Here is a 13,663-nt window from a genome sequence, read left to right as displayed (position 1 = left end):
ATTAGTGCAATTACTCAAAATGGTTTTTCTTGGGACACCTAGATGGTTCAGTCGTTTGAGCATCTGCCTTTGGCTCAGGTCGTCATCCCAGGGTGCTAAGATCGAGCCCCACGACCTCTCCCTGCTCAGTGGGGAGCCTGCTGCTCCCTCTCCCACTCCCCCGCTTGTGTGCACATGCGCGCTCTCTCTCTCTCTCCTTTTCTCTCTCAAATAAATACATAAATAAATTAAATATTTCAAAAGATGTTTCTTCTTCTTTTTTAAAAATCACTTTTGTGTCTATTTCTTCTTTACCTTTCTATATTTTATTTATTCATACCATCTCTCTTTTTTTCTTGATCATGCTTGCCAAAGGTCTGTTTTTTAAAAAATCTTTCACAGAAACGGCTTTTGACTTTTAAAATAATGCCCATGGTTTTTGTTGCTGTTATTTTACAAAGTTCTGCCTGGATCAAGCCAAGTATGTGCAGTTCCTTTCAGTAAGACCTGAACGTGCAAACTGAAGGTCAACCCATTTTGATGTATCAATAATTGGTAACTATATCCGTCACAATACAGTCTCACCAAAGCTGCAATTATTCCAGAAAGATGGTCAAATTGTTACCTTGGCCACAGTACATATATCAGGGAACCATTCACAGGAAAACGCGGGAATAGAGCCTAATATTGAAATGACAGCAATATTGTTCCTAGGATTCACTAGGATTTGCAGTCTACTCAGCAAATGCACCTCCTTCTCCCTGGAAGGGGCCGGGAAATCCTGGCCAAAGATTTTGCAGGACCAATCCAGAGACAGCACTTTTTACTTATGATAGACTCCTTTGCAAAATCACTTGATACGCTCAGATCTGTGCTGTCACCTGTGGGTCTTGAGCAGACAATTAATTTATACATGGGCATTGCAAGTCACTTACCTCTGGTCACGGGTCTACTCTACCTTTTGCCTCAGTTGAGCATCAAGGATTTACAGACAGGAACCTTGTCCCACTGTTGATGTCCTCCCCAGCGTGCTCCCGGGTATGTAGGCAGATGATAAAGCTGGTAACGTGTGCTGAGGGTGGTGTGAAGTAGATTACAGGAAAGATGAGCCATAAAACATGCCAGATTTCTCCCGGACCGAAATGTCACACGCTGCTCAACTTTGACAGCCAGTCTTGGCTGAATGACCAGGGGGATCATCCTTCGAGAATAGTCTCAGCTGCCTCCACACCGGTAAGTTAGTATGATGTCGAAATGCCATGCTGTCTGTAACTGTCTTCCACTTCTTTTCACCCTGTGAGTTAGTCTTTGATAAGCTTGCGGGGGGGTTAGGTCGACGGTGGGGTCTGCTGCCAGAACAATTAAGGCCAGGACCCTCAGGATGTAGGGGTCAGTGTAGCATTGTCCAATCGACCCATGGGAAAATCTCCCTCTCAGGGTAACTGAGGAAGACAGACCAATAAAGATGACTTCTTCAGAGTCATTGGTGTTGCCTTTTCAGAGACTTGTGTGGAACTGCTCAAAGCTATGAGGATGGGGTGCCTGGGTGGCTCAGTCGGTTGAGCATCTGACTCTTGATTTTGGCTCAGGTAGTGATTTGGGGGTTGTAAGATCGAGCCCCACGTTGGGCTCTGTGCTGGGCATGGAACCTGCATAAGATTAAGATTGTCTCCCTCTCCCTCTGCTCCTCCCTCCCCCGCTCCCCCTCTCCCCCACTTGTGTGCACTCTTTTTCTCAAAATAAATAATTTTGTAAATTTTTAAAAAGATTTTATTTGTTTACTTGAGAGAAAGAGACAGACAGACAGAGACAACAAGAGAGGAAACAGAAGCAGGGGGACCGGGAGAGGGAGAAGCAGGCTTCCCACCGAGCAGGGAGCCTGACATAGGGCTCCATCCCAGGACCCCGGGATCATGATCCAAAAGCAGGCGCTTAATGACTGAGCCACCCAGGCACCCCCAAATAAGATAATTTTTTTAAAAATTAAAGGGATGCCTAGGTGGCTCAGCTGGTGAAGCATCTGCCTTTGGCTCAAGTCATGATCCTGGCGTCTGGGGATCGAGCCCCACATTGGGCTCCCTGCTCGGTGGGAAGCTTGCTTCTCCCTCTCCCACTCCCCCTGCTTGTGTTCCTTCTCTTGCTGTGCCTCTCTCTATCAAATAAATAAAATCTTTTTTAAAAAGCAAAAACTAAAAATAAACTGCCTAACTGTGTGCATAAGAGGCGGTACCATTTTGCATTTCTAGCAGCAACGAATAGGAGTTCCTGTCGCTCCTGTGCTACAGGTTTGGGCCATTCTAACAGGTGCATGGTGGTATCTCATTATTCTTTTGCTTGCATTTCCCTGATGACACATGATGGGAAGTATCCTTGCTGCCATCTGTTTATCTTCTTTGGTGGGGTGTCTGTTAAGATCTTTGGCCCATGTTTTCAATCTAGTTGTTTTGTTTTTGTATTGTGGAGTTAAAAGAGTTCTTTGTATATGTCAGATAATAGTCTTTTGCCAACATTTTCTCCCAGTCTGTGGCTTGACTTTTTTTTTGCAGAGCAGAAGTTTTTAATTGGAATGAAGTCCAACTTATCAATAATTTCTCTCATGGATTCTGCTTTTTGTATTACATCTAAAAAGTCATCATCAGGGGCCCCTGGGTGGCTCGGTGAGTTAAGCATCTGACTTTTGGTTTCAGCTCAGGTCTTGATCTCAGGGTTGTGAGATGGAGTCACAGGTTGGGCTTCTGGTTCTGGGCAGAATCTGCTTGGGATTCTCTGTCTCTCCCTCTGCCTCTGCCTCCCCACGTACTTGTATACACACACTCTCTCTCAATAAATAAATAATAATAAATAAATAAATAAAGTCTTAAAAAAAGTCATCACTACACCTAAAGTCATCAAAAAGCTTGTCCATCACCCCAAATAGAAGCTTTGTATCCGTCAAGCACTCTCTCTTCCCCGCTCTGCTCAGGCCCTGGTGACCTCTGTTTTACCTTCTGTCTCTGTGCATCTGCCTGTTTTAGATATGTCATGGAAGTAGAATCACACAATATCTGTTCTGCCATATCTACCTTATTTCACTTAACGTCATGTTTTCAAGATTCATCCACGTGGAAGCGTGTGTCAGAATTTCCTTCCTTTGTATGGCTGAATAATATTCCTTGGTGTAGATATACCTCAACATGTTTATCCATTCATCCATCAATGGACTCTTGGGCTGTTTCGACCTTTGGGCTATTGCAATCATGCTATAAAGGTGGTTGGACAATGCTGGTATGCTCTGAGTTCTTTTCTTTTCTTTTTTTTTTTTTTTTTAAGATTTATTTATTTGGGGAGTGCCTGGGTGGCTCAGTTGGTTAAAGCCTCTGCTTTCAGCTCAGGTCATGATCCCAGGGTCCTGGGATCAAGCCCCGTTTCGGACTCTCTGCTCAGCAGGGAGCCTGCTTCCTCCTCTCTCTCTCTGCCCGCTTCTCTGCCTACTTGTGATCTCTGTCTGTCAAAAAAAAAAAAAAAATCTTAAAAAAAAATTTTTTTTAAAAAGATTTATTTATTTGAGAGAGAGAGAGAGAGAAAATGTGTGAGTGGGGGGTGGTCAGAAGGAGAGGGAGAGCAGTCAGACATAGTGCTGACCACAGAGCCTGACTCAGCTTGATTGCAGGACCTTGAGACGATGACCTGAGCTGAACACCCACGTGCCCCTCTAATTGAGTTCTTGCTTTTAATGCCTTTGGGTACATGTCTCAGGATCGAACTGCTCAGTCATAGGAGTGTATTACTGTCTTTTTTTTTTTTTTTAATGATTTCATTTATTTGACAGAGGGAGAGAGTATACAAGTAGGAGGAGCAGTAGGCAGCGGGAAAGGGAGAAGTGGGCTCCCCAGATGGGGAACTCGATCCCAGGACCCTGGGATCATGACCAGAGGGCTGATGCTTAACCGACTGAGCCACCCAGGCGCCCTGAGCGCATTACTGTCTTAAGCGCTCTTTTAGGCGCCTTACATTCTACAAGGAAAAGGAAACAGTGAATCGAGAAAAGAAAAAGGCAGCCCAGATAGACGACTCTTCTGAATATTTTGCTCCTTTGGGAAGCAGAGGCATGGGGTGGTAGCTGCACGGGGAGGCAGGCTCACGGGGAAGTTCTTTAAGATGGAAGTAACTAGAAAGGTTTGTATGCTCATGAGACTGTGTAGAAGTGAGGGAATGATTAGCGCCATGGAAGAGAGAGGAGAAAAGCCCCCTCGCTGTGCAGACAACTGGGCATGGTGTTGGCTTGAGGCAGGAGCAGGGGACGGTCCATTCCCAGTGGCCAGGCAGACACAGCAGAGGTTGTGCAGGTAGCTGGGCTGGGGGAGGCTGCACAAGTCGTCTTCAGTCGGCTGGGTGAGCCAGGAGGCCAGGCCATTGGCCTTGAGTGAGGATGGAGGAGAAGGCGTGGGAGGTACGAGGACATCGTGGGAGGTGGGAAAGTGGAAGGATGAATGGACTGGGCAAATACAGGATGACAAGTGGACAGTGTATAGGATGCAAAAGAAGTTCATGGCCATTACCTTAGAGTGGGCTCAGTCAGCATGCTGGGGACTTTTCTCCACCTGCGTGTGGGCCGGAGTAGGTGCTGGAGCTGGTGGGAGCTGGGCTGTGGTGCTGGGCTGCAGACACAGGGCAGTGGATGTGGATCAGTGGAGGGTTCTGTCCCAGAGCGGTAGCAGTCCTTAGGCATGGCATTTGAGCAGCGTCAGGAGGAAACAGAGGCCATCGGGTGGGAGAGGGACAGTGGGAAGGTGGAGCCTCAGTGATGCTGGAAGGCTGGTGCCATGGGAGGATGTCAGAGCAGGAGTCCTGAGGACATGAGCTGGATGGAGTGTCAGGAGGCCGCAGAAAGAGCAACGCGTGACCCTGAGTCGGAGGAGAAGCTGTAGTGTTTGGGTGCAGACCTCAGCTTTTGCTGTAGAGGTAAGTGACTAAGGGAGGCTGGGGACGAGAGAAGTGGAGGACTGGAGGGCAGAGAATGGAGAAGCCAGCCTAGCAGAAGATTCATCTCCCCATCGATGGACCTGGCTCCCTCCTGGATGAACACATGCTGCTTCTGGGTATTCTGAACGCCATCAATAAAGGTCAAGGAGAAGACCTGTGTTCTTTGCCCCTCCTTCAGCAGGGGTTCAGAGGGGACTGTGGGTAGCAGACAAAGATCACCACCCCTCCCCCGAGCCTTCTACTCCACTCTCTTCATGGGGGGGGGGGCATCCAGGGTCCTGTGTTTATTGAGCACCTACTCTAGGCCAGGCAACAAGACTAACACTTTATTTCTTCTACGCCCAGCAGTTTACATTTCTCTTGTTTTGCCTGAGAGGAAAGTACTGTGGGTTTTGTTGTTGTTTTTTTAAGTAGGCTCCATGCCTTGCATGGAGCCCAACACAGGGCCTGAACTCAGAACCCTGAGCTCAAGACCTGGGCTGAGATCAAGAGTCAGACGCTTAGCCGACTGAGCCCCGCCAGATGCCCCAAGAAAGTAGTGTCAATGGGTCCATTTTACAACTGAGAGAAATGGAGGCTCAGAATATAGAAACCCTGGTGGGCCTATAGCGGAATCTGAAACCTTAAACAGGCCGCCTCTCCCATAGTGGGCCATCTGGAGTGAACCGGATCCAGCCCCTGACCTCAGGCATGTAAACAAGTAATTGTAGAATTTACCACTTTCATTCTTTGTCTCGGGTTCCCCCTAGCCGCCTCTCCTGGGAAGCCCTGTCCAACCACACCCTCTCCCTTCCCCAGCAGCTAGGGTAACCCGAGTCCAAGGTTGCCCGGGACCCAGGGTTTTCTGAGCCTTTAGTGGTGAACTTGGGGCGATCTGGGGCCTGCCACGATGGTGTGGTCTCCCCAGCTGCAGCTCACCCAGTGGCTGCTCCTCTAGCTTTTTTTCCCCTTCCCCTTCAGTGGCTTTGCTCATCTCTTGCATGACATTTGTTTGACCTCTGCTGTCTCCTCGGGGGCCCCAGGTACTTCTTGAGCTCCCTCTGGGAGCCGAGCAACGGGTCAGAGGGAGATCAGAGGCTGCAGTGAAGGTCTGGAATGGGCGCTTTTAGATAAATGCCCTCAGGGTGCCCATAGTCAACCAGAACATCACCCCCAAACAGACACATCATTCACATCAACAGGCTAGAACATTCTGGGCTCTGCTAACACCTGGGGAGAAAGAAAAGGGCAATCTCTTAGGCAGGTTCCCCATTCAGTTCATTCATTCATCAAATACTTGCTGAGCACCTATGGGCCTGGTCCTCCTCTAGGCAGCAATGAACAAACCAGACCAAATCCCCGGCTTGGGTTTCCGGGTCTCCTGAAGCATTTGTCTCCCTGTCTCTTCAGTTAGAAAAGAAAAAGGCAGTGCTGAAAGTCTTCGTGTGCCTCGGTCCCCGGCACCCAGCGTGGGATGTGCTTCGTAGAGGTCTGGTAAACTTGAAATGAATGGCTGCATGAGGGATCCTGGCTTCTGACATTAATGCCATAAGTTCCACCCTGAGAGGTCCGCTAACTTTGATAAGGTCTCCCCATGTGGAAGGCAGGTGCGTCCCAGAGGGACAGGAGCCGACTGTGCTTAGCGCGCTTAGTGCGAAGGTGACCGCAGTTGGAAGATGGAGGTCTGTGGGAGGGTGTAGGCCACCATGGCAAAGCGAAGGGGACCTCAGGGAAGCTGACAGCTGGCTTGCGGCCCCAAAGAAGCAGGGCCAGCAGAAGGCACCGAGCAACGGGGGGAGAGACCTTGGAGGAAGGTGAGCACAGTAAAGAGAAAATGGTGGCGCTCATTAAAGATGGCGGCAGACTTCCTTCAGGACCTTCCTGATGTGTGCAGGGACCCCTGCAATGGGTTTAGAGAGCCTGCCTTGCTTTCACATACAAGAGGACAGGTGGAGATTTATGGCCAAGGAGTAGGGCTGGAGTCACTGGAATGAATGACCCAGAGGAAATGCCAGGGGTAAAAGGGATCCTGACAAAACCAACTCGATGGGACTTTTGCTGAAGGCAGGCGGGCGTGATGGGATAAGGAGGGTGGGGGGTGAGAAATTTGATCAGATACCAAGGGTGGGGGATTTGGGTTAGACAGAGTCACCAGGCTTCTTGCTGAAACTGGACTAAGGAGGCAGAGCCACTGGGCCAAGGACAGAGCCCAAGGTTGAGGCCTAGTCAGGAGTCCTTGGGGGAGTCTGACTCAAGTTTGGTCAAAGGAGAGAGTCTTTGTCAGCACAAAGAAAGGCACCCACAGCTGCCACCCTCTGCTGGCCCTGAAGAGGGGGACCTCTAGGAGGAAGGTGCTGGCGGCGGGGAAAGGGCTCGGAATTTTCCTCAGAACAAATCCTGGTCCCATGCTGAACACGTCACCCAGGAAGGACTTTGAGCGCTGGGGTTGACAGACTGGGTTCTCATGCAGCTCCATGGCTGACTACGTGACCTGGGGCAGTCCCTCTGCTGCCGCGTGCCTCACTTTCCCCATTTGGCAAATGAGGGTAATACTCCTGTTCTCAGGATCATCTAGGGCAGTGGTTCTCAGAGAGGTCTCCAGACCAGCAGCATTGGCTGGGAACTGGCTAGAAATGCAAGTTCTCGTGTACCCTAGACCTGCTAAATGGGAGTACCCTAGACCTGCTAAATGGGAAACGCAGAGGCTTTTACAAGCCTCTAGGGGATTCCCACGCACTCAAGCGCTAGAAACACCCTGCTAGGTCAGGCCAGCTAGGTCAGGTCAGGGCGTGAACAAACCCCTTGTAGGTGAGCAGCTCCTTTTCTCTACCCAGACCACAGAACCAGGGGCGCGGATCTGAGGCCTGCCCTCTGGGTGCACAGTAAAATCGCCTGGCCTCTTCCCAGACCAATTACTTCAGACTCCCTGGCGGTGGGGGATGCCAGCCACCACCCGCTTTTAAAGCTCCCCAGATGATTCTGCGTGCAGCCAGCTGGCGGGTATGAGAACCTCCTGGAAGGCTTGTTAAACACAGCCAGCCAGCCCCACCCCCAGGGCACCTGATTCCCTAGCTCTGGGGTGGGGCCTGAGAATTTGCATTTCTTTCTTTTTGGATTATTTATGTATTTATTAAAATATTTTATTTATTTATTTGACACAGAGAGTTCACAAGTAGGCAGAGAGACAGGTGGGGGTGGGGGGATGCAGGCTCCCCGCTGAGCATAGAGCCCAATGTGGGGCTCCATCCCAGGACCCTGAGATCATGACCTGAGCTGAAGGCAGAGGCCTAACCCACTGAGCCACCCAGGCACCCCAGATTTTATTTATTTATTTGGGGGGGGGTGAGGAGGGGCAGAGGGAAAGGGAGCATCTCAGACTCCCCGCTGAGTGCAGAGCCCGACATGGGGCTTGATCCTGCAACCCTGAAATCATGATGGGAGCAAAAGCCGAAAGTCAGATGCCTAACAACTGAGCCACCCAGCCCTGTGGAGAATTTGCATTTCTAACAAGCTGTCAGGTGCTGCTGGTGCTACTGCACTTGGACCACACCCTGAGATCCACTGGTGGGGCGTGGGCTGTAGATGATAATGGAGAAGGATGGAAAGTGAGGGAGCTCAGGGAGAAATCCCAGATCCTTCCCCACTCCGTTGCGCAGCTCCCTTACCTGCATTTTCTTTCTTTAAAGATTTTATTTATCCCTTGCCTGCATTTTTCTCGGGAGCAGGTGCTTTCTTTTATGTTTTCACTCCCCTCTGCTCCCAAGCACCCCTACTCGGGAGCGGACTAGGGAGCCAGGAGGCTGACAGGTTTTCTGTGGGGTTTTCCATCGGTCCACATTCGTTCATTCATTCATTCAACAATCATTTTATATAACAAATATACATGGCAGGGTTAGGCGGGCAGGGAGTCCTGTTTTGTTCACAGCTGGATACCCAGTGTCTGACACAGAGTTGGTGCTCAAGAAATATTTGTTCAGTGATGGGGCTGAGCTGTAGGCTAGTGCCTCCACCAGTGCCCAGAGCGGCGTGCCTAGACGAAAAAGATGCTAAGCCTGTCTTGCAGCCTTTGGTGGAGGCCCCGTCCCTGGCTTTGGGAGTCCAGGAAAGGGCTTCCCCAATGGGAGGTATATGTCAGTTGAAATCTGAAAGATGAACAAACCAGGGGAAGGACAGAGGCAGAGAGCGGACTGTCTTTCATGGGGCAGGTGGGGCGGGTGGCATAAAAAGTGGTGTAACCACTTTGGAAAACTGGTAGAATTGTACTCTTGACCTGTGAATGATCTGGGGCATCCGGCTCATTCAGTAGAGCGTGCAACTCCTGATCTCAGGGGTTGTGAGTTTGAGCCCCACACCAGGTGTAGAGCTTACATTAAAAAAAGTGTGAATTGGGTGCCTGGGTGGCTCAGTGGGTTAAAGCCTCTGCCTTCGGCTCAGGTCATGATCCCAGGGTTCTGGGATCGAGCCCCACATCAGGCTCTCCGCTCCTTGGGGAGCCTGCTTTCTCCTCTCTCTCTGCCTGTCTCTCTGCCTACTTGTGATCTCTGTCTCTCAAATAAATAAATAAAAATCTTAAAAAAAAAAAAAAAGTGTGAATTGGGCACCTGAGTGGCTCAGTGGGTTAAGCCGCTGCCTTCGGCTCAGGTCATGATCTCAGAGTCCTGGGATCGAGTCCCGCATCGGGCTCTCTGCTCAGCGGGGAGCCTGCTTCCCTCTATCTCTCTCTCTGCGCCTGCCTCTCCATCTACTTGTGATCGCTCTCTGTCAAATAAATAAATAAAATATTTTTTAAAAAAAAATTTAAAAAATTTAAAAAGTGTGAATGATATTTGAATATGGTTCGAATGGTGACTTCTATGTGGTAGGAAGTTTACCTCAATAAAAACCTTTTTTTTTTTCATGAGCTGTACTATTTGTGTTTTCCTGTACCAAATGAGATAAAACATTGCACCGAATGAGGTAAAATGCTGCCAATACAGACCAAGGCCCAGGTAACTACCTTCCTGCTTCTACTCCAGGGGTAACAACCAAATGGAACTTCATGGCTGTCATTTTTGTATGTCTCTATTTGTAGGACACAGCCGTGTGCCTCTGTGTAACCCGCTGTGACGTGTGTAGTGAACGCTTTTGTGTCTCCCTGTCATCCTGCTGTCTTGCCGGGGCTCTTAGTTCAACTGTGTGTCTGCGAGGCTCCTCTAGTTGGCATATGGGAGGCCACCTTGACCACTCTCCGTACTGTTTGGGTTCTACGGTATGAAGACACTCTAGGAGGTCAGTACTATAATATATTTTAAAGATTTTACTTATTTTTTAGAGAGCGAGCATGAGCAAGGGAGGTGGGCAGAGGGACAAGCAGACTCCCTGCTGAGTAGGGAGCCCGATGCAGAGCTCGATCCCAGGACCCTGGGATCACAACCTGAGCCGAAGACAGATTTTTTCACCCACTGAACCCCCACGGGTGCCCCTTTAGTTGCTAGATCTTAATCCCATGCTGCTCCCAGTACTGTTGCTTTCCAAAACCCATCTACCCTCGGGCTAGGAGTCTGTGGCTGGTAGGGGGAGCCCAGGGCTCTGCAGGGAGCAGGAAGGCTATACACCGAGCCTGCCTCCTCCCCCAGCTATGTGACCTTGGGTAAATCACATCCTCTCTTGACCTCAACTTTCTCATCTGAAAAGTGGGATCTCTGCTTTTGTGTCTGAGGTACTTGTATCACGTCCCTTCCAACTCTAAAAAATTCTTTGCATCTTGAGCTGCCACAGAGATGGAGAGGGAGACTTGGGGGTCCACTCACTGGGCTGGGAGGGGAGGGACTCCTACTCGTGGGCTTGGCTGCCCCATTGCAAAAGTGACCACATGATTCTTTGTAAAAGGAAGACAATTGCTTTGTCTTTCTGGATCATCGCCAGCCAGGAGAGGCCCAGGACAGGGAATCCATGAACCAGGGCAGCTGGCCACACTGTGTAACTCGGAACTACTTGTACTTGTGTCTGCATGAATCAAGGCAACTCGGTGCCTTCATCATAGTAACAGGAGACAGCCCCATGGACAGGGACACCTAGATGGACAGATTGGGGCCCACAGCCAGGGCAGAGGAGGCCCAGGCCTGTCCTGGCCACACTGGCTTGGATGGGAGTAGAGGGTGTGGTAGAGAAGGGAGCTGGCCCCTGCTGCTCTGGGCGTGGCTGGAGCTGTTTGCCTTCCAGGGAGAAGCTGGCAGGAAGCCCACCCTCCAAGTGTCCCGTGTGGGGCTGGCTGGTGGCTCCCATGGGTGTGACCAAGGTAGGGCTAGAGCTCAGAGCCCAAGGGCCTCTGTGCTAACTCAGCCATCTGGCCTCTTCCTTGGAGAATTTCTCTTCCTCCTTCCCACTACCCCCAAAGTGGGCTTCCTACGGCCTGGCTGTGTTCCTTTCCAACACACAAAGTCCTTGGCCACCAGAAAAAGTCACAAGGCCTGACCTGCCACGTGAGGCCTTGTCCAGTTCAGCCACAGCCACACATCCAGGCTGACCTTTCCCAGGCCCAGCCATCAGGTGCACCTGGCCCTGGCTCCAGCTGCCCCAATGTCCCCCCTCCCCACCCCCTTAGAAACATGGCCTGGCTAAGGCCGCCACCACACAGCAAAGGCTTTCCCAGTGTACCTTCACCTGCTGGTCTTGGACACATGCCCCAACTTGCTTAGAACCCCATTGGTACCTGCTGAGCCCCATGCAGCAGCCGCCCCACCCCGCCCCGCTTTGACACCCATAGGCCAGATTGCCCACCTGTCTTCTCTCCTTGACCGCTGCCTGCATGACAGCAGGCCATATGGTCCCTGTCACAGCTGCACCCCGTGCGGTGCCCGGCACAGAGCTGGCGCCTGGGAAATAGGTGAGCAATGAGTGGATTTCTCGCCACCGGTGGCCTGCAGGGGTGGGAATTGGACTTCCCAGGCTATCAGTGAAGAAAAGGAGCTTAGAGAATTTCTTGCTCGGGTCCGGCAGCCAGCCAGGTGCAGAGCAGGTCACCTAAGTCCTGATAAATAGCCCTGCCTCTCCAGACACTGAAGAGAAAGTACTCGAAACAATTCTACCGTAGCATCTGCCGATGGCGGGCGAGAGCATGTGAATAAGTAACATTCGTCAGTGTAGCTGCATAGCATTTGGGGGCGTTCTGAATTGTGTGTGTACGCGTAGGTGTGTGTGTATGTGTGTGTGTCCTCCCAAGAGCTTGCCTTCCTTCCCCTTGCTTCCCCTTCGCTACCTCATGGCCTCTGAGAATCTTGGCTAAGAGTTTGCTTCCTAAAACTTAAGGCAGTTGAGGAAATTCCCTGTGCCCTGAGGGAGCTTTTAGAAAGCCAATGCAGGGGCCAAGCACCAGGGAGAAGCGGAGAGAAGCAGAGGGCCCTCCGGGGAGAGGAAGGAGAAGACTGTGTGTCTCAGAGCTGTGGGCGCAAGGCCTGTGTGGTGGTTAATTGTAGGGGCCAACTTCGCTGGGCCATGGGGTACCCAGATATGAGGTCAAATATTCTGGGTGTTTCTGTCAGCATGTTTCTGGATGAGACTAACAGTTAAATTGGTGGACTTTGAATAAAGTAGATTGTTTTCCCTAACATAGGTGGGCCACTTCCAAACAGTTGAAGGCCTGAGTAACACAAGAATAGCCATTACCAAACAAGAGAGAAGTCTCCAGCAGATGGACTTTGGACTACATCTACACCTTCGGCTGTTGACAGCCTGAAGACCAGACCTGCCTCATGGGCTCTTCCTGGGGCCGCAGCCTGCCCACCCACGTTGCAGATTTTGGACTTACCGACATCTCTAAACCATGAGCCGATTCCTTATAATACATTTTTTTCTCTCTATATATACATCTTATTTGTTCTGTTTCTCAGGAGGAGGCTTACTACAGCCTGCTTCCTGCCAGAGCCTCGGTTGGTGCCCGCATCCATGCCCTCGGGCAGGAGAGAGATGGGCCTTGTACCCACCGTAGTAGGAAGGAACTTAAAAACCTTGCCTGGAGCTACAGTTCTTTTGGAGCCTTGGAGCTGGAGCTGCTCTCCCTGAATGGAGAAGCTGGTCTTCCTCCCTGAACCCTCCCTCTTCCTCGGTCACCTGCCAGCTTGGCCCTCAGAACCCCGGAGCCTGGAGGTCGATCAGGCCGCCCATGCTGCTCGAGGTGCCTGAGTCCCGATGTCAGCAGGAGGCGGGGCTCCTCCGTGTACTGGACCTCTCCTTGTAGCCGGGGCACCTGGGAAGGCATGGGAGGGCAGTCTTTCTGGACATCCGGGGACCCAGTCCCCCTCTGTCTTAGTCTGCTTGGGCTGCCATCACAAAATACCACAGACTCAGTGGCTTCACAGAACTTTATTTTCTCACTGTTCTTGGAGGCTGGAAGTCCAAGGTCATGGTTGGGTTCTGGTGAGGGCCCTCCTCCTGGCATGTACATGGCTGCCTTCTTGCCAGTGCTCACACGACAGAGAGAGCTGCAGCCAAGTGTCTGGGGTTTCCTTTTAGAAGCACACCACCCCACAATAGCAGGGCCCTCCCCTCATGAACTCCCTGAACCTTAATTTCCTTAATTAAGGGCCCCAGCTCCAAATACAGTCACATTGGGGGTTAGGGCTCCAGCATCCGTGTTGAGAGGGACATCATTTGGCCCATATGACCCTTGCAGGTGAATTCTTTCCCTCAAAGGGTCTCTGCCTGGTCCCTAATACTGCTGGGCTCCCGGAGCCTTTGGAGAAACAGGAAATGCTCCGAAAGGCTC

The sequence above is a fragment of the Mustela nigripes genome, chromosome X (assembly GCF_022355385.1).
Source record: "Mustela nigripes isolate SB6536 chromosome X, MUSNIG.SB6536, whole genome shotgun sequence".
In the NCBI taxonomy this organism is placed as follows: domain Eukaryota; kingdom Metazoa; phylum Chordata; class Mammalia; order Carnivora; family Mustelidae; genus Mustela; species Mustela nigripes.
The sequence above is the reverse complement of the archived record's forward strand: the minus strand, read 5'-3'. Positions refer to the sequence as shown.